At 36.5% G+C, this 23,785-nt stretch overlaps 1 long non-coding RNA gene across 1 annotated transcript in view; it reads left to right on the forward strand.

Annotated features, from left to right (window-relative positions):
• Positions 1-320: 320 nt before the first annotated feature.
• The window catches only part of LOC103884486, a 71,762-nt gene continuing 48,297 nt past the window's right edge, over positions 321-23,785 (forward strand). Inside the window, exons 1-3 of the long non-coding RNA XR_004182798.1 lie at positions 321-6,683; positions 8,007-8,230; positions 10,441-10,535. This is a non-coding gene — a long non-coding RNA (uncharacterized LOC103884486). The remainder of the gene's footprint in view (positions 6,684-8,006; positions 8,231-10,440; positions 10,536-23,785) is intronic.

The raw sequence follows: 23,785 nt of genomic DNA on the forward strand, positions 1-23,785 counted from the left end.
ACCGAAGAATCACAAAAGAAGTGAAAATGCCCTGCCAAGCCTTAACTGATGACATTCCACCACAAAAGAAGTGAAAATGGCTGGTCCTTGCCTTAAGTGATGACATTACCTTGTGAAAGTCCTTTTTCTGGCTCATCCTGGCTCAAAAAGCTCCCCCACTGAGCACCTTGTGACTCCTACTCCTGCCCGCCAGAGAACAATCCCCCTTTGACTGTAATTTTCCTTTACCCAAATCCTATAAAAAGGCCCCACCCTTATCTCCCTTCGCTGACTCTCTTTTCGGACTCATCCCGCCTGCACCCAGGTGATTAAAAAGCTTTATTGCTCACACAAAGCCTGTTTGGTGGTCTCTTAACATGGATGCGCAGGACAGAGGGGTCCATTCAGTTGGTTGAGGGGCTTAGAACTGTATTTTTCATTTACATTCCCGTTCACATTTTTTCCCTCATTTTGTTTTTAAAACTGGCTGCCTAGGGTTAGCCCTTCTGCCAGTATTGTTTTTTGGACAGATTGGTTCACGATTGTGCTTATGCTCCCTGAACCAAGATTTTTTCCTTTTACTGTTGAGTCTGTATGTTGCTTGAAGACTGCTTATATTGTTCAGGGAGTTTATGAGTTTGCTTTGTGTTCAACAAAGCATTTGTAGCTGAGAAGTTTTCTCTGGTTTTTTTAATCAAATGATGTGTCTTGTGCATGTACACAGTGGACCTGACCATCAGGGATGACTGGTTTTAGCTTGGCTATCTTTGATTGTCTCTTCCCTCATCTCTCAGTAAGCTTCTGCCTGGTCTGGCTTTATTGTTATTACTAGCTGTTGCCAGTCTTCACTAATTTAAAGCCAATTGCTCTATTGTTTTCAACAATGCCCTGAGGCTTAAAATGTTCCACAGTGTGATCCAAATAAAGTCGGCCTCTTAGTAGAGGCAGAGTGTTGCCAGTTTTTGAGGCTTTCTCTGCACCTCCTATAGGCAGATCTCTGCATTATTGCACAGGAGATGTAGGTGTGAGGAGTGGGTACTCACTCTTCACTGGCTGCTCCACTCATATCCTCCCTATGGAGCAGGAGCTGCATGTGCCAGTTGTGGTGGGTGGGGGGTGGGGCAGCAGGAAGAGAGAGGAACCCGTGCCACTGCCTGGCTGCTGCCATCACACATGATAGATCTTCTGGAGCCTAAACCCAGGTTATGGAAAGAATATGCCAGTGTTCACCAGCTGCTGAATCTACCTGGAATAGCTCTTCCACTCCAAGAAGGTAGAGAAGATGGGAGCTGCTGCTCAGCTGCTGAGCCTACCAGAGAAATTCTTCTGCAACACAGAACTGTGTAGAAATGCTGGACTGCAGTCTTCACTAGATGCCCCTCCTGGATTCTCCATTTGTAGCCATGGTTGGAGGTGGGAAAATAGAGGCAGCTTTCTGGTTTCCACCACAAGTTTGGTATAGTCCATTTGTGTTAAGAAATTGTAGGAAGTGGGATATGCTGATGTTCACCAGCTGCTGAATACACCTAGGATACTTCTTGCATCCCAGAAAGCTCAGGAAAATGAGAACTGCCTTTTGCTTGCAAAATCCACTGGAATAGCTATTCTACAACACAGAGCTGTGGGGAAATGGGTGACCTCCCACTATTCTCAAATGCATGACCTCCCACTATTCTTACTATATTTCTATAGATGTTGTTAATTTTCCAACTTTTCTTTCTTTGTTGTCTCACCTTTTCTCCCACTCATTATTTTTAATATGTTTTCACCAGATAAACAAATCTAGGTGACTGTTTCCTCCTTACTTTGAGCTCCTTAAAGACAAAATTTGATTGTCTTTTATCCTTAATGTTTATAATGAATTTATCCAAATATCTCACTGTTGTTTCCTTGAAATGAATGTGTACATTTTTCTATGGATTTTCAAAAGATTTTCTCTTTATCTCTGGTTTTCAGCAGATTGACTATGATGTCCTTGTGTGGGTTGTGTATATATGTGCATGCATGTGTGTGTGTAGGATTTATCTTTCTTAGGGTTCACTAAAGTTGAATCTTTGACTTGATGTTTTTCTTCAGTTTTAGAAAATGTCTCTTCATTCTTTGATCAAAGTTTCACAGGTCTCAGATGATTATTTTTTCCTGTTCTTTTCTAAGTTGTAACTAGTTCTCTCTAAGCTTCTACTGACTTTTCTTTAAGTTCATAGAGTTCGGTAGAATTTTTCTAAACTGGGCCAGATAAGAAATAATTTAGGCTTTTTGGGCCACATATAGTTTTTACTGCATATTTTTAGAACAAATTTTAAAAATGTAAAATTATTCTTAGATTGTGGGCTATACAAAAACAGGCCACAGGCCAGATTTGAACCATAGATCATAGTTTTCCAATTCTGTTCAGTTATGTCCTGTATGTTATTAAGCCCATCCAAAGAATTTTTCATGTCAGATACTATACTTTTCAGTTCTATAATTTTCATTTGTTTTCTTTTTAATTTGTATTACTCTGTTGTAATCTCCCATCCTTTCATTCATCCTGTCAATTTTTTCCCTTAAATTGTTAATGTACTTAAAAGAGTTATTTTAATGTCTTTTTCTGTTATTTCCAACATTTGTGTTATTTGTGGGCCTACTTTTTAGACTTTCTTTTTTTGACAGATCACATTTTTCTGTTGCTTAATAACTTGATTGCATGCTAACATTTTGCATGATCAGTTGTTGGGATTCTGGATTAAAATATCTTAAATCAGAAAGTGTTGAATTTTGTCATGATGGGCAGATACATGTCTTGTGTATCACCTTGATCCTGTGGCAGCATGCTCCAGTATACTTCCTGCATGGAATTCTCTGTCAGAGTCAATTTCCTGGTGAAATCAGCATAGGCAGGTAACATAGCACTTCTCTAGAGTCCTCAGAATTCATGTTATAATTCTTCTATTGGGATTTACGATTATTCCCACATGTATTCGTTTCTTATTCTAGTTATCTTTAGTACCATACAGGCATATATTCCAAGAGTCAGAGCTACCTGAATCATAACCTGAAGCTTACTGAGGAATGTTTCATTCCCTGGGCACACATTGAAGCTGACAACCTTTTTCTCCTTCAGCTGAAAGAAAAAAAGAATATTCTTTCCAAATGTAGAATAAATATGCTGCTTTCAGAACCTACAAATGCATACCAGAAATTATGTGTCTCTGTTTGTGCTAGAAGATGTGAGATATAATAATTCCTCTTTTAAATTGCAGGGATAGCACAGCATGCCGTAGACTACTGGGTGCCTAAAACTTCACTGATGAAGCAAGCCCTTGAATAGGGTGCATTTCCTATCCTCCACAGCACATTTGTCTTGCCTAAAGCTCCAATTTATATTTCAATCCAGTTAACACAATGTCATCCATATAGTTAACCAGTGTGATGTTCTGTGGAATGTTTGTATGGCTCAAATCACTTTGGATTATACTTTGAAAGAAACTAAGAGAATTTCCATAGTCTTGGAGAAAGACCATACTGCATGCTATTGTCCTTTCTATGTGAATATGAACTGTTTTTTGTCTTCCTTATTGATAAGAATGGAAAATAGTGCATTCATCAAATGAATGGCCACATAAAATGTGCTGGAGGCTGTGTTAATTTGTTCTAGCATAAAGAGTGTATCTGATATAGAAGCTGCAATTTGGGCTTCTACTGGTTGAGTTTCTGGATTTATTTAATTTTTGCAGGGATATGATGAGGGCTAATACCTCTGCATATTTTATATCATAAATATTTCACTAATCTCATAGATACTTTTACAGCATGTTATTATTTTTACTGTATTTACTATTTTACTACTATATTTACTCTCTTGGCCAGAAGCAATTTCAGAGGCTTCCATTTAACCTTCCCCTCTATTATTTCTCTTACAGCACAGTTCAAGGAACTGGTTCTACTGACTACCAACTATAACTAGCACAATTATACATTTAGGAACTGGAAAATAACTTTTGTGCAATCATAACTATGAGCGGAGCCAGCCCTAGGACAACATTTATTATGCAGAAACATCTATTTGTATTCTTTTATGGGGCAAAGGTGACACTTTTCCTCAATTATCAATGCTACTGTAAATGCTGTATACTGACATTCTCAAAAGATTTGGAGGTATTCTCTTTTTCCCAATGTGTGATTAACCAAATAAATGGCTGTAGGTTCCTTTAGGAAAAGACTGGGGAAGTTACTAGAGAATATACTTGTCACGGATTTTCATCGTGCTTCCTTAAGGAAACCTAGGATTTTCTTCAGTTAATGAGTTCTGGGTCTGCCAACTGGCTCAAGTCCAGAAATTCTGCATGGGATCAATTATATTTTTAAATATTTTATTATGATTGATTTTTAAACATATTACTATAAATTTTATCAAAATATAGAAAAGTTGAAAGAATTACATGTTCAATAACCGTGAGCTCATCCCCTAGATTCTACAATTAACATTTTGCTATAATTATTTATTAAATATTTAACCATCTTCTGTTCATACTTCTAACAGATCATCAAATAGTATTTTGATGCTTTCAAAGTAATTTGCTTCATCAGTACACTTCATTCTTAAACATTCCCGAATGTGTTTCCTCATCTAGTGTTTAACATTTGTGTTGGGTTAAGACTTTTTTTCCAAAATACAGTTCCAAGCAAATCCATAGAGTAGGAAATTTACTGTCACATTATCCTCTTCATTTCCCTTCTGTGAATGCCTCCACTGTTCCCATTGACTGGCAAAGGGTTTTACAAATGTATATATTTAGAAAGCAAGAAAATCAAAAACAGAGTATCAAAAACAAATACTACTTTTGGCCCAGAGGAAAACTCTTACTGTAAAATAAATAATAATGAAAGAAACTATTCTTTATACTTACATTGACCAGCTTGACAAGCAAAGAAGATCATTTCTAACATGACAAAATGCATCTTTGTTTTTATTTGAGTGAGATCTTAGTTTTCTTTGATGTTTAACAAAATTGTGGAGCCCATTTTTTTCAGATTTGTCAAATTATAAAGATTAGTGAATATTAAAGAGAAATAGTTATCTTTGAAGTAAAACCATGTTTATGCTTATTGATCATTCAAAGATTAAAACAAATAATGTAGGCAATGTAGATTGATGAATTTTGGAGGTTTTGCATGTAAGATTTTCTTTTTAATGTGGTTTGTTAAATAAAAGAGACAGAAATCTCCTCCTTCCTCAAAATAATATAAACCAACAAGAAAGTAATGACAACGATAAGAATAGAAACAAAGAGATTTATAGTGTCCTTACTTAGATTTATCTTTTATCCCAAGTTCTGTCTCATAATACTGACTCTTTTCTCCACGTCCAATTTATATGGGACCTGAGGAGATGATACGACATAGAGTAGAATAAGAACCATATATTCATGTAAACAAAGATTTGCAAAATGGTTTTACTATTTCTCTCCTGTGTATTTGAGTAAGCCTTGTGTTCTCTAAACTTCGTTTTTCTTTTCCCAAAAATGGCAGAAACGAATGCCTTCTTTAAAGTATACTTTTGTAAATGTTACACAGTGGGGTAATTCCTAACATCATGGATCATGTTCTGCAGAAGACATTTACTAGGGAGGTATTATATTCAGACACTCTGATGTATTGCAAAAATATAAAGATAGTAAGTCTCTAACCTAAAGGTACTTACTGTCTAAGAAAAAAAATGAAGAAAACCAGTAGTTTATATACATGCAATAATGTTAATATTGTAAGAAAATAAGACAGTGAATGGTAAAGAACTAAAGAGAGAGTGTGGTGAGTAATATCCAATCTAGCCTTGGGGTTAAGAATATGGGAGGTAAATTGGAGAAAGCTTTCAAGAGGAAGTCAGCTTTGAGTTACTTCTTAAATAATGAAATATCTTAAGTTGGGTGGATGGTAGAGGATTGTTACAGAAAGAAACACACCTGTATAAACATACAGAAGTAGGGCATTGTTTATTTCAGAGTTTTGTGTGATTGATACAAAAAGTACACGTGGGACAGTGAGATAGAGTGAGAGAAATAGGTAGGAGCCATATGATAAAGGATTTTGCAAACTTTGTTAAGAATTTGAGCTTTAAGCTAGAGGTCACGGGATAACATTAAAAAGTTGAAACAAGGACATTGCAAGAATTTTAGGATGATCACTACATTATCCAGACACAGTGGTGAAAATGAAATTGAAGAAGCTACTTATGATTTTATCACAGTAGTATGAGCAGTCTAATTTAATGAAGTAGTAGTGAATGTGGTAATTGGGGAAATTTACGTTGTATTTAAGAGATAGAATGTATAGGACTTTGTAACTAATTGGACATGGATAATGATGGATTAGAATTAAGAAAAATTCAGATTTTGGGCTTATGGGTTTGAAGGATGGTGAAACCATTCCTCAATATAGAAAACCCAGAAAGAGTGGTAGATTTCAAGAGGAACATAGTAATTTCTTCTTTAGATATATTGAGTCTGAAGTTTTATATGGCATTCAAGTGGAAAAATAGTGGGAATTATAAGTGTAAATATATTCCCTACAGATAATCCTTAAACAACACAAGTATGAACTGCGTGGGTTCACTTAGATGAGGAGTTTTTTCTGCCTCTGCCATCCCGAGACAGCAAGACCAATTTCTCTTCCTCTTCCCTGTTAGCCTATTCAACGTGAAAGCCACAAGGATGAAGATCTTTATGGTGATCCACTTCCACTTAATAAATAGTACATATATTCTCTCTTTCTCATGATTTTTAAATAACATTTTTTCTCTAGCTTACTTTATTGTAAAAATACAGTATATAATAAATAGAATATATAAAATATATGTTAATTATTTATGTGATTGTTAAGGCTTTTGGTTAAAAATTGGTTGTGATAGGTAAATTTTGGGGAGAGTCAAAAGTCATCTACAGATTTTCAGCTGGTACAGGAGTTCAGCACCCCTAAGCCTCATGCTGTTCAGGTATCAACCGTATGTGTTTACATGCATATGTACACATGTGTAGTTACAAAGTCTGGGAGAGGGCTTTGGGTAAGAGATAAAAGTCAGAATAAAGAAAAAAAAAAAAAAAGAATAGTTACAGCTTTGATGTGCATAGGAATGTTCAGGGTAGTTTTATTTGCCTATGAAGAAAAGAGAATAAAACAAGTCTGGAGAAGACCAATATTTAAGGTTGAGCAGAGGAGGGGTAATGAAGGAGGAGGGACTGATAAGGGACTTTGGAGAATAATCAACATTCACTTGTTTGTTTACTTGCTTATTCAATGAACCCTTATTGAACTCTTTTCCAACCTGGGCTGATTCCAAATCAGAGTTTTATATGAAAGTCTGCATTCAGGCCGGGCGCGGTGGCTCAAGCCTGTAATCTCAGCCCTTTGGGAGGCCGAGACGGGTGGATCACGAGGTCAGGAGATAGAGACCATCCTGGCTAACACGGGGAGGCAGAGCTTGCAGTGAGCTGAGATCCGGCCACTGCACCCCAACCTGGGCGACAGAGCAAGACTCCGTCTCAAAAAAAATAAATAAATAAATAAAAAAGAAAGTCTGCATTCAGTAACTCATTTTTTAAGTGAGCTAGAACAGAAATGAGAAATTAGCATAGTAAAACAAGACTGCATTATTGAGGTGACCACCATTGTTAGTTACCAATGCTTAATCCTTCTGGGATTGTTTGGGGGTACCTTATGAATGTTTCTCTAGACTGTGCATTCCAAATATTAAGGGGAAAACATTTATCTATAGAATTCTGCCTTCATTGGCCCAGGGTAGACCCACAGGTGTTCAATACCTCACGTTTCTTGGTTGGGCATGCTTGAGTAGGTTCACCGGGGAAACCTATTCTACAGCATTAGAAAGGCCCCAGGGCAGAGATTGAGACATACATAGCATTGGCCAGTGCAAGTACTGGCAAATTAAACCAGCATGATTTTGGTCTTTTGAATGAAACTCGCCGCTCACAACAGTGGCTGAAATAAGAGGTAGACTTGAAAAGAGTATTTAATACGATTCCTCCCCACAGCATTCATCACAGAATTTCCCTCAAGATGGGGGTCAGCTGCACGTTGGTATACAGAAGTCCTGGATCAGGAAAGTGTGTGGTACTGGCTGATGTGAGGTACTCACAAGTTACAGACGGGGTAAACTGATGGAATCCTGTGGCTGGAATGAAGGCGAGACTGAAAGAGCATAAAGTTGGACAGAGCTTTCTGACACAAGCACCTACTGTTTGTGTTCAGTTCCAAGGTAAGCAAGTCAGGTTTGTCTGTGCCTTCATGTAATTTACATTCTGATGAGTGTGAGAGATCAAAAACATAAAACAATTGCAGTAAGTGCTCAGATAAAGAGGAGGATCTAATATTTAAAAGGCATCAAAATTGTTTAAGGAAAGGAGGAAACTAGCCATATGAAGAAAGGTAGACAAGCATTCAATCCTAACCCTTTTCTTTTCCACTGGACTACTAGAAATGTACCTATTTAGTCTTGAAATAGCACATTTTCTTACTCTCCGTCTCCTTCACCTTTGTGTTTTCCATACACTTAGGGCAACTAGGCAAGCTTTTTGTCACTTACTTAGAGTCAGCATTTCTATTATGAGTCCCACAGAGGACTCTTGACAATATTTACTCGAAACCCGAAGCTATAAAGTCATTAAGTGTTGTGAATAGCTCTGAACATTTTGGCTTTCCTCCAACATACTCTCCTCCTACTAACAGGGAGGAATTACAAAGCAAATAAGACAACAAAAGGAAGGGCATTCATCTTCATGACCACTGACATTTTCCAATCATTCAATATCCCCAATGGGACAATGGGTTGTGGTATATGCATATATATAAAAACAAAATTCTCCACTGTTTTTCTTTTTCTAAGGAAGGTTTAAAGTCAGAATATTTACCCACTTAGCTATGTTCATCCTGCCCTTAATGCCTTTAGGAATCTGCACTAGTAAATCACTAAAAACGGTATTTTCATTTAAATTGTTACATCATAATTCTGTTTCTAATCCTTGAATACACAGCAGCAGCAGACAGAATCTGGTTTATCTGACTTGGTGACCCTCACTGGAAAGCTCATTTAATATAACCCACCTCATTTTGATTATAGTACTTTGCTAATTTGAAATTCCACCTAGTCAACTAATGCAGCTTGTGGTATCTGTAGAAAATCATGAACCCATGGTTACAATTTTAATTATAACATACATTTTACAGATCTCAGCCATCCATCTCCAAGGACATTCTCCTTTGTAAAAAGTGTCTTAAAACTGGGCTGCTTCCTTTGACTTAATATTGCCTTCTTGAAATGTAATGAATACCTTTGGTGACAGGATCTCTTTCCCAGTCTGCACTGATGAGAATCATGAACTGTACTAAGAGGTATTTTGCTAAACACAGGTACAGGAGTAAATGTGCCTTTTATAAAATGTCATGACATGGCATTTTTGAAACACTATATGAACTTGGTGTCTAATAAACTAACATAAAAGTCTTTTAGAGAAAAGAAAATATTGACAAAAAAGTGAAAAAATAAGGTGTATTATTCATAAATATGTGTAACTGTTTCTAAGATTTTTGTAAGCATAAAATTATAAAGGATATTATCACAGCCTTTAGAACATTAACCAAGAATAAGGATAGTAATTGCAAAAAGCATAAAATAAAAGAAATCTAAAAGTCTTCAAATTTTGGTTTCTGTGATTTTCTGGTATTATGATTTAGTAAGAAATAATATAACTGATAGTGTCTTATATGCAAAAGATAGTGTCTTATATGCAAAAGTATGTGAATTGGTGTCCAAATTTTATTTCCTAGTTTTTTAACCTCTAAAAGATACCTAATATATTTCAGTTCTGACAAAAATGTAGCATATTCAAGGTTATTGTAAGAAAATAAGCTTTGACTTCAGGCGTTACATATATATGAGGCAACTAACTTATAAAGCTATGAAAGAATGCTGAGAGCTAGTGTCTGCATTGTCAAGCCAGGAAATAAATATAGTAGCCATTGTAATAGATTCATGTGTGATCTCATGACTACAATTTATTTACCAATTAATGTGCTCTGTTGTAAAGTTACACCCATGTTCTACTTGATGGCTCAGAAAGAAAGATGTTAGCCAAGAGTTTCAATGTGTCATGTTTAAGATTTCAGGCCCAGTACCCAGTTTGTCTCAGTTCAAATCCCAGCTCTGCCATTCATTAGCTGTATGACTTAGAACAATTGATTTAACCTCTCTGTGGCTCAGTTTCTTCCTCTCTAAAAATAAATGTAATAATGGTGTCTACCTAAAAGGTTTGTAGTATTTAAAAAATGCATAGTAAGCACTCAGAACAGTGTAAAGTCTCAAATATTATCTATTATTAATATTGTCTTTATTGTTATTACCCATAAGGCATTTCTGGAAAAACTAGGTCTTTCTCATAAATGTTTTTGCCAATTTCTATCATGTGCCAGTGTTATCATATGCTGTTTGCTCCGTGGGAAAAGAAGAGAAGGAGACAGAGTGAAAGGGAGGCTGAGAACTGTGGAAGTTAACCTGTTCACATCAGGTATGATAAGTGCTTCTGCTGACACTAAATAACCTTCCACTAATAATATTTTTCTATGTCTCTATGTTAATTCCTTCAGTCACTGACTGGGGCCTCACGTAAGTATATTGATTTCATTATTTGAATAATATAATTTTGCTGCCTTATCAGTGAGGCAGGAGATAAAACTCCAGGAAATTCTCAGCACTGTATCAGCCTAGGCAAGCACACTGATGGCTTTTAATAAGACTTACAAATGACTGGAGCCTTATACTTTCAGGGGGATATTTTTGAGTAAGTTGCCACTCCCCCAAAATAGTCCTCTTCCTCAGTCTGCTTGGCATCATAAAGACAGAATCATCATCTTCACACATCATTCCCCTTCTGAATTGCCATACCTTTGCAAATAGAAGTTCAAGGCCTCAGGGAAGAAAAAAATATACATTATTTAGGAAAGGAGTTGGTATTGGCAAAGAAAACAAAATGATAAAAATTAAAACCCACAGATGGGTATGCTTAGAACTTTAATGCCTAAACCCAAATTATTTGTTAAGCTGAAACAGCAGATTTTTATGAATAAATTATAAATTTCAATTTGGATATGTTGAATTTAAAATAACTAAAGGACTTTGATATGATTTGGATTTTTATCCCCACCCAAATCTCACATCAAATTGTAGGAGGGACCCCATCAGAAGTGATTGGATCATAGGGACAGATTTTTCCCTTGCTGTTCTCCTAACAGTGAGTTCTCATGAGATCTGATGGTTTAAAAGTGTGTGACACTTCCACCATAACTCTCTCTCTCTTCTGATCCACCATGGGAAGATACAACTTGTTTCCCCTTTGCCTTCTGCTATGATTGTAAGTTTCCTGAGGCCTCACCAGCCATGTGGAACTATGAGTCAATTAAACCTCTTTCTTTATAAACTACCCAGTCTCAGGTAGTTCTTTATAGCAATGTGAGAACAAACTAATACAGAAAATTGGAACAAGGAGTGGATTATTGCTATAAAGATACCCAAGTATGTGGAAGCAACTTTGGAACTGGGTAATGGGCAGAGGTTAGAATACTTTGGCAGGCTCAGAAGAAGACAGGAAGGCGAGGAACGTTTGGAAATTCCTAGAGACTTGTTGATTGTTTTTCACCAAAATGCTGATAGTGATATGGAGAATGATGTCTAGGCTGAGGTGGTCTCAGATGGAGATGAGGTATTTATTGGAATCTGAAGCAAAGGTCATTCTTGCTATGGTTTAGCAAAGAGACTGGCAGCATTGTGCCCCTGCTCTAGTGATCTGTGGAACTTTGAACTTGAGAGAGATAATTTAGGGTATCATGCAGAAGAAATTTCTAGGCAGCAAAGCATTCAATGTGTGGCCTGACTATTTCTAAAAGTGTACTGTCATATGTGTGAACAAAGAGATGGTCTAAAATTGGAACTTATGTTTAACAGGTAAACAGCATAAAAGTTTGGAAAATTTTCAGCCTGATGATACAGTAGAAAAGAAAAACCCATTTTTTGGGAAGAAATTCAAGACAGCTGCAGAAATCTGCATAAGTAAAGAGGAGCCAAATGTTAATAATGAATACAATGAGGAAAATGTCTCTAGGGCATTTCAGAGACCTTCACAGAAGCCCCTCTCATCATAGGCCTGAAGGCCTAGGAGGAAAAAATGGTTTCATGGGCCAGGCCCAGGACCCAGCTGCTCTGTGCAGCCTTGGAACATGGCACCCAGTGTTCTAGCCACTCCAGCCATGGCTAATGGTATAGCTCAGTCCATGGCTTCAGAAGGTGCAAGCCCCAAACCTTGGCAGCTTCCATGTGGTGTTGGGCCTGCGGGTACGCAGAGGCAAGAGTTGAGGTTTGGAAACCTCAGCCTAGATTTCAGAGGATGTATGGAAATACCTGGATGTCCAGGCAGAAGTCTGCTGCAGGGGTGGAGCCCTCATGGAGAACCTCTACTAGGGCAGTGTAGAGGGAAAATATGGGGTCAGAGTCCCCACACAGAGTCCCCACTGGGACACTGCCTAGCAGAGCTGTGAGAAGAGGATCACTGTCCTCTAGACCCCAGAATGGTGGTAGATCCACCAACAGCTTGCACTGTGAGCCTGGACAAGCCACAGGCACTCAGTGTCAACCCATGAAAGCAGCTGCTGGAGCTGTATCTTGCAGAGCCACAGGGCGGATCTGCCTAAGGCCTTGGAAGTCCACCTCTTGCATCATCATGCCCTGTATGTAAGACATAGAGTCAAAGGAGATTATTTTGAAGCTTTAAGATTTAATGGCTGCCCTGCTGGGTTTCAGACTTGCATGGGGACTGTAACCCCTTTTTTTTGGCCAATTTCTCCCATTTGGATTGGGACTATTTACCCAATGTCTGCACAACCATTGTATCTTGGAAGTAACTAGTTATTGATTTTACAGGCTTATAGGCATAAGGGACTTACTTTGCCTCAGATGAAACTTTTGGATTATGGACTTTTAAGATGATGCTGAAATGATTTAAGACTGGGGCTGTTGAGAAGGAATAATTGTAATTTGCAGTGTGAGAAGGACAGGAGATTTGGGAAGGGACAGGGGCAGAATAATATGGTTTGGATTTCTGTCCCTGTCTCAATATCATGTTGAATTGGAGGAGGGGCCTGGTGGGAGATGGCTGGATCATCACAATGGATTTCCTCCTTGATGTTCTTGTAATAGTGAGTTCTCATAAAATCTGATGGTTTAAAAGTGTGTGACACTTCCCCCTTAGCTCTCTCTCTCTTCTGCTTTGCCATGGGAAGATATGCCTTGCTTCTCCATTACCTTCCGTCATGATTGTAAGTTTCCTGAGACCTCCCCAGCCATGCAGAACTGTGAGTCAATTAAACCTCTTTCTTCATAAACTGCCCAGTCTCAGGTAGTTCTTTATAGCAATATGAGAATGGATGAATACAGATTTAATGTTCCCTTATGCTCTTGTACATGGGAATATCCATACACCAGACATCCTGAAGTTCTCATCACTCCTGAAAATGCCATTTTTTATCCCTTGCCTAGTATTTTTGTCCTTGCATAGTGAAGTATCTAGATTGCCCCTCAGATCTGTGTTCAGATTGTACTCCCTCAATGAAACCGTTTATCATTCCCCCTGCAAATTGAGTTCCACTTACAGTGTGTTCCCTCTACACTGTTAATATGCTACAGTATTATATTATACTGTAATTTTCTATTTACATGTCTCATGAATAGATGGCTATTGACAAAACTCTCTAATTTCAAATCTGCTTTCTTTTCAAACATGTGATATATGTGTGTTAAGTAAATCCAGAGTCTATTATAAATCACTCTCTCACCCCTATCACTCACTTCATAGGAAACTAGTTGTCAGTTTTTTGGATGTTTTTCCAAAGATCTCTCTCTCTGATATATCTGTGTGCCTGTGTGTGCACAAATGTGTGTAGGAATCCCCCATATATTTTTTAATTAAAGGTGATATAATAATCTATACACATTATTGTGTACCTTGATTTCTTTTTCTTAACAATATACCTGGCGCATTGCTCCTTATCAATACTTCTAGATCAGTTTTATTTGTTTTTTAAAATTGAAGAATATTTTCTATGTTTGCCTCTTTCCTATTTATTATTGTTTAAATATGTTGCATAAAATTTATCCTGGTAGCCATTTTTCAGTGTACAATTTAGTAGCATTAAGTGTATTAAGTATATTCATAAAATTTATCATTGTAACTATTTTAAGTATATAATTTAGTGGCCTTATGTGTATTCTATCACAACTATCCATTTTCAGAACTTTTTCATAATCTCAAACAGAAACTCTGTTACCGATTAAACAGTAACTCCCCATTTTCTTCTTTCCTTAGCCCTGGTAACCTCTATTCTACTTCCGGTCTCTATGAATTTGCCTATTCTAAGTGTCACATGTAAATGGAATCATTCAATATTGTTCTCTTTGTCTGGTTTATTTCACATGACATAGTGTTTTCAAGATTCATCCATGCTATAGCATGTATTGGAAATTAATTCCTTTTTATGGCTGAGGAATATTCCATTGCACGTCTATGTGACATTTTTGTTCATTCATCTGTTGGTGGACACTTGGGTGTTTTCCACCTTTTAGCTGTTGTAAATAATGCTGCTATAAACAGTTTTGTACAAGTATCTCTTTGAAATGTTGCTTTCAGTTCTATCAGGTTTATACCTATGAGTAGGATTGTAAAATCATATGGCAATGCTACCTTTAACTTTAAGAAGAACCACCAACTGTTCTCAACAGTGTCTGCAGCACTTTACATTCCCACCAACAATATATGATATGAAGCTTCCAATTTCTCCACATTCTCACCAACACTTGCTTTTTCTTTCTTTTTTTTGTAATAGCCATTCAATATTTATAATATTTATATATTATATGTAATAGTATTTATAATATGTATATATTATATAAATATTATTTATAATATGTATATATTATATAAATATTATTTATAATATGTATATATTATGAAATATATAATATTGTATAATTACATATGTATTTATATATATAGTGTGTGTTTATATATGTCCTAAATTTTTTAAAGAAAAATATATATATACATATATATATTTATTTATTACACTTTGGAAGCTTATAGATATTTTCTCTTTGCCTCTAATGTTCTTAAATCCAAAAATGATGTAATTTATTGTTCTTTATTTCTGGAAAATTTTATTGAATTATACTTAAAGCTTCTTTTCTGCATTTTACATTTTCTCTATTTGTATTTATATATAAATATATACATTTTATATTATATATATTTATATATAGTATGTTTATATATGTATATACATAGTGTTTACATATACTTTGTGTGTATATATTTGGTGTTTATATACATTTATTTGTGTGTATATATAAAATACATATATATATATATATTTTCCTCTATTTGTGGAATTTCCATTACTTTGATGTTAGACCATTGAGATGAGTGTTCTTTAGTATTTTTTTGGTTTCATTTATTTCGTTTACTTACCTATTTCTTTTCTATTATTCACAAAATTTCCTTTATCATTCAAAATTTTCTTTGAATTTCTTTGTCTCTGCTATCATGTTCTTAATTTTCAAGAACTCTTTCTGTTCAATGAATCCTATTATGATTTCATGAATGAAATGGCTTTGCTAATCTTTATAAGGATACTAATAATCTTTTAAAATATTTTATTTAATAGTTAATATTTAACTATTAAATATTATACATGTTCTTTTTGTGTTATATTCTCTTCTCTTTTGTTTCTTGTTGTATTTTTCCTAGTCTTTCATGTTAGGGGTTTTGCTCAGCTAACAAATTTGGCTCTGGTAATTCTTACATTTAAAATTGGGGGATGAAAGCTAATTATAAATATCAAGTATGTGGATAAAGGTTTGAATTTGACTTTCATTATGGTAGCTGGTGGTTTGCTGGGGAAACCCCATTTGCCAGTATCTTTAATTTTCTACTTTTAGGCTAGACAGGGTCCACAGAGCAGGTGTCTATAGATTTTGCCGGCATAAAAAAGGGTCTATTGTGAGAAGAGGGCTTATGTGCCAGTATTTCAGCTTTCAGTCTTCATATATATTCACCAAGCTCATCATTTTATTATGGTATTTGTACTTGATTTCATGTGCTCCTTTGATACACTTTTACTGTTTTTCACTTTGCCCTGTGCTCTGGGAAACTGATCTGTATGTACTGCGTTATGGACTCAATGTGTCCCTCCAAAATTTTTATTTTGAAGCCCTAACTACCAATGTGATGATATGTGGACGTAGGGTTTTGGGGAGATAATTATATTTATATGAAATCATGAAGATGAGGCCCCATGATGGGATTAGTGTCCTCAAAAGAGCAGGAAGCAAGACCAGAGCATTCTCTCAATCTCTCCCTCTGTCTCTTTTCTCTTTCTTTCTGCAATGTGAGGACAGAGAAGCAAGAAAGTAATTCTGTGCAAGCCAGGAAGAGGGCCCTCACCAAGAATCAAATCTTTTGGCACTTTGATCTTGAACTTCCCAGCCTCCAGAACTGTGAGAAATAAATGTCTTGTTTAAGCCACCCAGTCTGTGGTATTTTGTTATGGCAACTCAAACTGACTAAGATTGATCGCATCATTAGGCTCCCTTGCCCTCTGTTTTCCAGTTGGCTTTGGCCATTGGAAGTACCATTAGGAGAGAGAAATCAAGGTATTTCCCAGTTTCCTTCCAGCCTACCCACATATTGGCCACAACTGTCTTCTCCTTCTACTTCTTCAGTTCTTGTCCAGAAGTCACCTCCTCCAGTTCTTTCTCCACACAGCTAAATACTTCCTTCTCTTTCCTTTTTGGGCCTAGATGTGATAGCAGCTTTCTTTGTGCTGTAAGGAAAGAGGTAGAAGACAAGAACAAGATGCATAAAAAGGAAGATCAAGCAACAACATTTTAGAAGCTAGAAATTAGACAGCCAAATGGAAATTGATTAGAAAGCCTAAAAAAGTTAGTTTATCATATCTGGAGGAAGCTGAAAACTAACTTTATCTACCCTGTTACAAATCTACAGATGCTTCAGCATTTTTTTAACCCACAGCTTTGTAAGTAGTACCTCCTTAAAACTCTCTTCAGTCACACCTTTTTAACATACTGTCTTCTTGACTGTCATGGCAATGGCTGAGTCAGCATTCACGTTTCCAACAATGCTTGGAATTTCTAATCCATAGACCCTCTGTTTTTCTATCTTCTATGGGAATAAATCTAACTGTTTCACTAGGAAGAAAAGGAACATTTACATATTTGTGTGGCATTGGAGAAAGGATCTAGAATTTTAACCACTTCTTAAAAGGTTTTTAAGGAATCTTTCTGATTTTGATATGCTTTCATTTTCTCCTCAATTTCCTGGCATTATTAGTCCAGAGCTCTTTGAGTTTTATTTTTTTCAATGTAGATAGAGTTAATCCTAAGCTTTCTAAAAGTAATATCAAAATTCATAGGTTAAGATGAAGTGTTGATTCAGGGTGTATTTTTCTTCTTTCCAATGATTTCAATGTGCTTTTAAATTTTTTCTCATGTAGTTAATGTACCTATTTTATATTGAGTATCAAAAAATAGCAATATTGGATATCTTTGTGGTTTTAGGTTTGTTGTTGGTTATTTTCTGCTGACTCATATATGGTGGCTTTTTCCTTTACATATGTCCTATGATTTTGCTTTTTAAAATTGTGACCTCTTATTTGTTGCAATTCTATATGTGTAAATTTTACAAGACTTTCACTGAAGATGTGTTCTTCTAGAGAGCATTGGTTTCTCTTTTTATCAATTGCCTGATTGCTCTAACAACCAGACTCTGCTTATATCAGATTGTGTCCGTGCTTGTTAAAATTTTATGGGATGGGATTATTGATATAATCCTTTAAATGAAATTCAGTCAGATTATCATTGTTTTGTCTACATGATAAAGACTCCTTTTTACTTAAACTATTGCAAATTTTTAGTAGAATAGATAGGATTAAAATGTCACATAGCTAATCTTAGTTAAAGTATGACAGTTTCTTAAAAATGTTAAAGAATGCATTTGTAAGTGCAACATACATACTATTTTTCACCATTCTTTACCTTTTAGAAAAATTATAATCAATTTTTCTTATGAAATTTTTAGAACGAAAGAATTTATTGTCATTTTCAAGACTAACTTACTCTTATAGTCTATCTAGTTGTTTAACTAGTAAGTTGCAATATTTAAAATAAAAGTTTTGTTATTTTCCCGTATAGGTAGGATGTCCTTCATATAAGTAGACTGACAATTATTTTGTTGGTTTGAAAGAGAACAGAAATCTAGGGTGGGATAAACTGACTCCAGGTTGATTGAGAAGAAAAACTTCAAGAGAAACTCTAGGTGATTCCCATGCTGCCACAATAGAAACAAGAAAGAAGGCACATGTGACAACATTGTATAAAGAAAATGGATTGTGGCATCTCCAGTTTGTCTTATAGCAGTGACCAAGGGGTAGATAACCTAGTAAATCATTCACCAGCTGACCCATATAATAGATGGCAAATTTATCTGTGGATTTCAAAATTCAGGAAAGTGATGGCCACACTTAAGTCTCAGGGGAAAGCCAGAAAGCAGAAGTACTGAGCGAAGTGTCCAGTGGCCACTAGTAAGAGATATGACTCAAGATGAGACCCAGGTTCTTCAGCCACCATGAAGTGAGAGGTCTCTGTAAACGAAGATACTCGCAACTATGTTGTTTGGAGTTTGTCTTAGTCCATTCAGGTTGCTATAACAAAATATCATAGGCTGGATGGCTTATCAACAACAGATATTTATTTCTCACAGTCTGGAGGCTGGGAAGTCCAAGATCAAGATGCTGCTGGCAGATTCAATGTCTGGTAAGGGCCTACTTCATCATAGACAGCTGTCTTCTTCCTGTAACCTCACATGACAGAAGGAAAATGGGGTTGCCTTCAGCCTCTTTATGAAGGCAGTAATCCTACTCATAAAGGCTCTGCCTCTATGACTTAATTGTCTCCCAAAGGCACAACCTCCTTGTACCACCACTGTATTAGTTCATTCTCACACTGCTATAAAGTACTACCAGAGCCTGGATAATTTATGAAGAAAAGTCATTTAATTGATTCACAGTTTCACAGGCTGTACAAGAAGGATAACTGGAAGCCCTCAGGAAATTTACAATCATGATGGAAGGCAAAGGGGAAGCAAGCACATCTGACCGTGGTGGAGCAGGAGGGAGAGAGAAAAAGTGAAGAGGGAAGTGCTATACACTTTTAAACAACCAGATCTCATGAGAACTCACTCACTGTCACCAGAACAGCAAGTGAAAATCCACCCCCATGATCCAATCACTTCCCCCCAGATTCCTCCCCCAACATTGGGGATTATAATTTAATGTGTGATTTGAGTGGGGAAACAGAGCTGAACCGTATCAATCACCTTTGGGGGTAGGATTTCAACATATGAATTTTGAGGGGACATCAGCATTCCAAATATAGTAGAGCCATTTTGCACTTTGCTTTATTACGCAACCTGTCTTCACACTGTTTCATATTTCAGGGAGCTGACCTCTGCAGGAGGCTTCTGCCTCAGGCTTCTGCATCGGCTGTCATCCAGATCAACTTGACCAATTCCCCTTACTAGAGTTGTGTTCCAAATTAAAGGGAGCTACAATATCATGACTCAAATAGCATTCCATCTTTTGCTTTTCTCTTCTTTGTTAAGATCAGACCATCCCCCAGCTCCCTCTTCCCTACCTTCCTGTATGTCAGGATATTTACATAGATCTATTTCAAATGGGATGCCATTTAAGACTTGAATTGCAGACTGCTGTTTTGGGACAAACCTAGTTAGTGCTCTAGATTCCTCCTCCATTGGTTATTGCATAAGTTCTAGTGTATCACATAAGCACGTTTTTAGAGTGTATTATGTATGGTGCAAGTACAGGAAGTAACTCTTATATGTAGGATGAAGTTTTTTTTTTTTTTTTTTTTTGAGGCGGAGTCTTGCTCTTTTGGCCTGGCTGGAGTGCAGTGGCAGGATCTCGACTCATTGCAAGCTCTGCCTCCCAGGTTCACACCATTCTCCTGCCTCAGCCTCCCGAGTAGCTGGGACCATAGGCACCCGCCACCAAGCCCGGCTAATTTTTTTGTATTTTTAATAGAGACGGGGTTTCTCTGTGTTAGCCAGGATAGTCTCGATCTCGTGATCTGCCCTCCTCGGCCTCCCAAAGTGCTGGGATTACAAGCGTGAGCCACCGCGCCCGGCCAGAATGAAGTTTTAAAATCTTTAATGTCACAGAGGTAACAACAAGTCCCAGAGGGGCAGCCCAGGGTGCAGGTCAGTAAGCCACAACAAAAGTACAGTCACTGGCAGACTAAGAAAGCCTAGTGGGTTTAACAGAAAGACTGAAGTTTAGTGTAGTTGAGGCACACCATGAATCCTGGGTAATTTAAACTGAGTTAAGGACAGCAAAATTTAACCAATATTCTAAAAGCCGATGAAACTAAGCCTTTTGATAGAAGTATTCGCTGAAGAACAGGCAGGGTAGTTTGAGAAAGGTGGAAACGAACAAACACTCTGGGAATTGGCTAGAATAATGTCAAATAATTTTGAAATAATTGAGATCTTTAGCTTTCATGAATTTATATACAACAAGTTTAGAGTAATACAAATAAATATGTGTGAAATTCAAACAACTGATTGATTGAGTGCAAGATAAGCTGCTTGTCTGAAATGTTGAGTATTTCGATAATTCTTAAAGCTGCTGTCTGCAAAGACTGAGAGAGCTGTGCTAATTTTTCCCTTAGATAAAGACCTGCTGTTTTGCTCATAATTGCAATCTTTGACTCCATGGAGGAAAGGTTAGCTACCTTGTGAATGATTTTCTTCCCCTTCCCAAATAAGCAGGCCAATTAATTATATCTAAGCATTATGGGAAAAGCCCCTCCTAAGGGAAACTGAGCCCATTCTTTAAATTGTCATCTGAGTGAATGTAATTCATAATTGCACATTTATCTTTGATCATTTAATTATTACTGAGGTTAAGTCCCATTCTATTTGATATGCTATATATATGTCATATTATTTTTACTTTTATTCTACATAATCTTTGCTTAGCTTCTTGCTGACCACAAAGCTAAAATTAATCTATCTTTAGTCATCTTATACTTCTGTTTATCTTTTCTTTTGCTGTTTGATATTTGATAAAACTTGATGAAATACGATATAGAGATGCATTACCAAATAACATGGTTTTTCATCAAATGACTTTTTTTCCTGAAAAATTAGGAATTCTAGAAGTAAAAGTCTTATAAGTCTTCAAGTTAATCCAGTGCTTAGGGACCCTGAGTATTGAAAAATGTTATGTTTCATTTATTCATTCATCCCCACTCGTCTCCCAAAATATTTAAATGACTTTTCAGCTTTATAAATGATTTAGTGCTTTGTGCCTTGTTCGGAGATTTACCTCCATCTAGGAGGTAATTAGCATTTTTAGGGAGACTGATTTTTGGCCTGGCGATTTTTTTACTCATTGTGGACTTGTTAACACTTCATGTGGCTCAGATTCAAAGTACTGATGTTTACAGGAGGTACATGGACGTGTGATAATAATAGCCATAACTGGTATTACAGAGAAGAAGGGGCAACAATCCAGGCCATAATGACTCTGTTTATAATGATAAGAAGTGAATTATTATACCACAACGTTATATATGATGTTAGGGCATAAATTATTAAAATGTCCTAAAAACTCATCAGCTACAGCAGATAATGAGCAATGAGACACCACTGGAAAACTGATGAACAAATGAATTAACTAAGTATGCTACTCTAGAGTAAAAGCTTGGCCAGCTTTGCAGAGGTTCACATTTATGCGGCAGAATCATCAACTTCTGGAAAAGTATGTTTCTAGAATTTCCTACTCATTCATAAATATCTTGAAAGAATTTTGATGTAAAATTCTAATTATTATTGTCAATAACATTTACTATAAAACCTTTGAAAACTTACTTTTAATCTTTTTTTAAATTTACTTTTAAAATCTTTTTTTAAATTTTACTTTTCAAATCTTTTTTTTAAATTTAATCATATGTGGTAGACATATTTCCATTTTGAAATAAGTAATCTAACTTACAGTTTTTAAAAAATAATCTTTATTTTTGGCTGGGCGCAGTGGCTCACGCCTGTAATCCTAGCACTTTGGGCGGCCAAGGCGGGCGAATCACAGGATCAGGAGATCGAGACCATCTTGGCCAAGATGGCGAAACACATCTCTACTAAAATACAAAAAATTAGCCGGGCCTGTAATCTCAGCTACTTGGGAGGCTGAGGCAGGGGAATCGCTTGAACCTGGGAGGTGGAGGTTGCAGTGAGCTGAGATTGTGCCACTGCACTCCAGCCTGGCTACAAAGCAAGACTGTGTCTCAAAAAATAAAAATAAAAATGAAATAAATAAATAAACTAACTTTGTTTTTTATTTTTAAACTTTTTTTGATTTATAGAAAACTGTGAAAATAGTACATTGTTCCTGTGTACCCCATCCTCATTTTACCATTTTATTAACATTTTACATTACTCTGGGTCATTTGTCATAATTAGGGAACTACTATTGCTATATTATTACTAATTAAGTCCACACTTTATTTACATTTCTTTGATTTTTACCTAATGCTTTTGTTTTTTGTTCTGGAATCCCATCCAGGATGCCACATTGTGTTTCGTCATCGTTTCTTCTTAGCTTTTTTTTGCTATGGGAATTTTACATATTTTCCTTGATTTTGATGACCTTGACAATTGTTTCAAATGCTGGTCTGGTATTTTGTAGAATGTTCCTCAGTTGAAACTTGCATCTATTTTCTATTAGATTGGGATAAGGGTTTTTGTAAGGAAGAGATCAAAGTTAATTCTCATTCCTTCTTATCAAGGGTAGCTAATAGCCCACATGACTCATCACAGCTGATGTTAACCTTTGTCACCTGGTTGAGGTAGTGTTAGGTTTCTTCCTTGTAAAGTTACTTTTTACCCCTTTTCAGTCTGTAGTCTTTGAAAGGTAGTCACCATGCACAGCACGTGCATATAAGGAGTGAGAAATTATATTCTCCCTCCTTGAGAGTGAAGTATCAGGTGAAGAATACACATAAATTGTTTGCAGTTCTCCTGCATGGAAAATTTGCCTTTTCCAGCCTCCCATTATGTTTTTGTTGCTGTTGTTGTTGTTGGTTTTTTTTTTTTTTTTTTTTTGAGACAGTCTTGTTCTGTCACCCAGGCTGGAATGCAGTGGCACGATCTTGCTCGCTGCAACCTCTGCCTCCCGAGTTCAAGTGATTTTCCTGCCTCAGCCTCTGGAGTAGCTGGGACTATAGACATGCGCCACCATTCCTCACTAATTTTTTGTATTGTTAGTAGAGACAGGGTTTTGCATGTTGACCAGGCTGGTCTTGAACTCCTGGCCTCAAGTGGTCTGCCCACCTCAGCCTCCCAAAGTGCTGGGTTTACAGGCGTGAACCACCGCGCACAGCCCATTATGTATTTACTTAGTCATTTATTTATATCAATATGGACTCATGGCTATTTATTTTACACTTCGAGTGATAATCCAATACCACTTTACTTATTTGTTGCTCAAATTATTTCAACTTTGGGCCAGATACAGTAGCTCATGTCTGTACTCTCAGCACTTTGGGAGGCTGAGGTGGGAGAATTGCTTGAATCCAGGAGTTCAAAACCAATCTGGTCAACAGAGCAAGACTCTGTCTCTA

This window comes from Papio anubis, chromosome 3 (assembly GCF_008728515.1).
Source record: "Papio anubis isolate 15944 chromosome 3, Panubis1.0, whole genome shotgun sequence".
In the NCBI taxonomy this organism is placed as follows: Eukaryota; Metazoa; Chordata; class Mammalia; order Primates; family Cercopithecidae; genus Papio; species Papio anubis.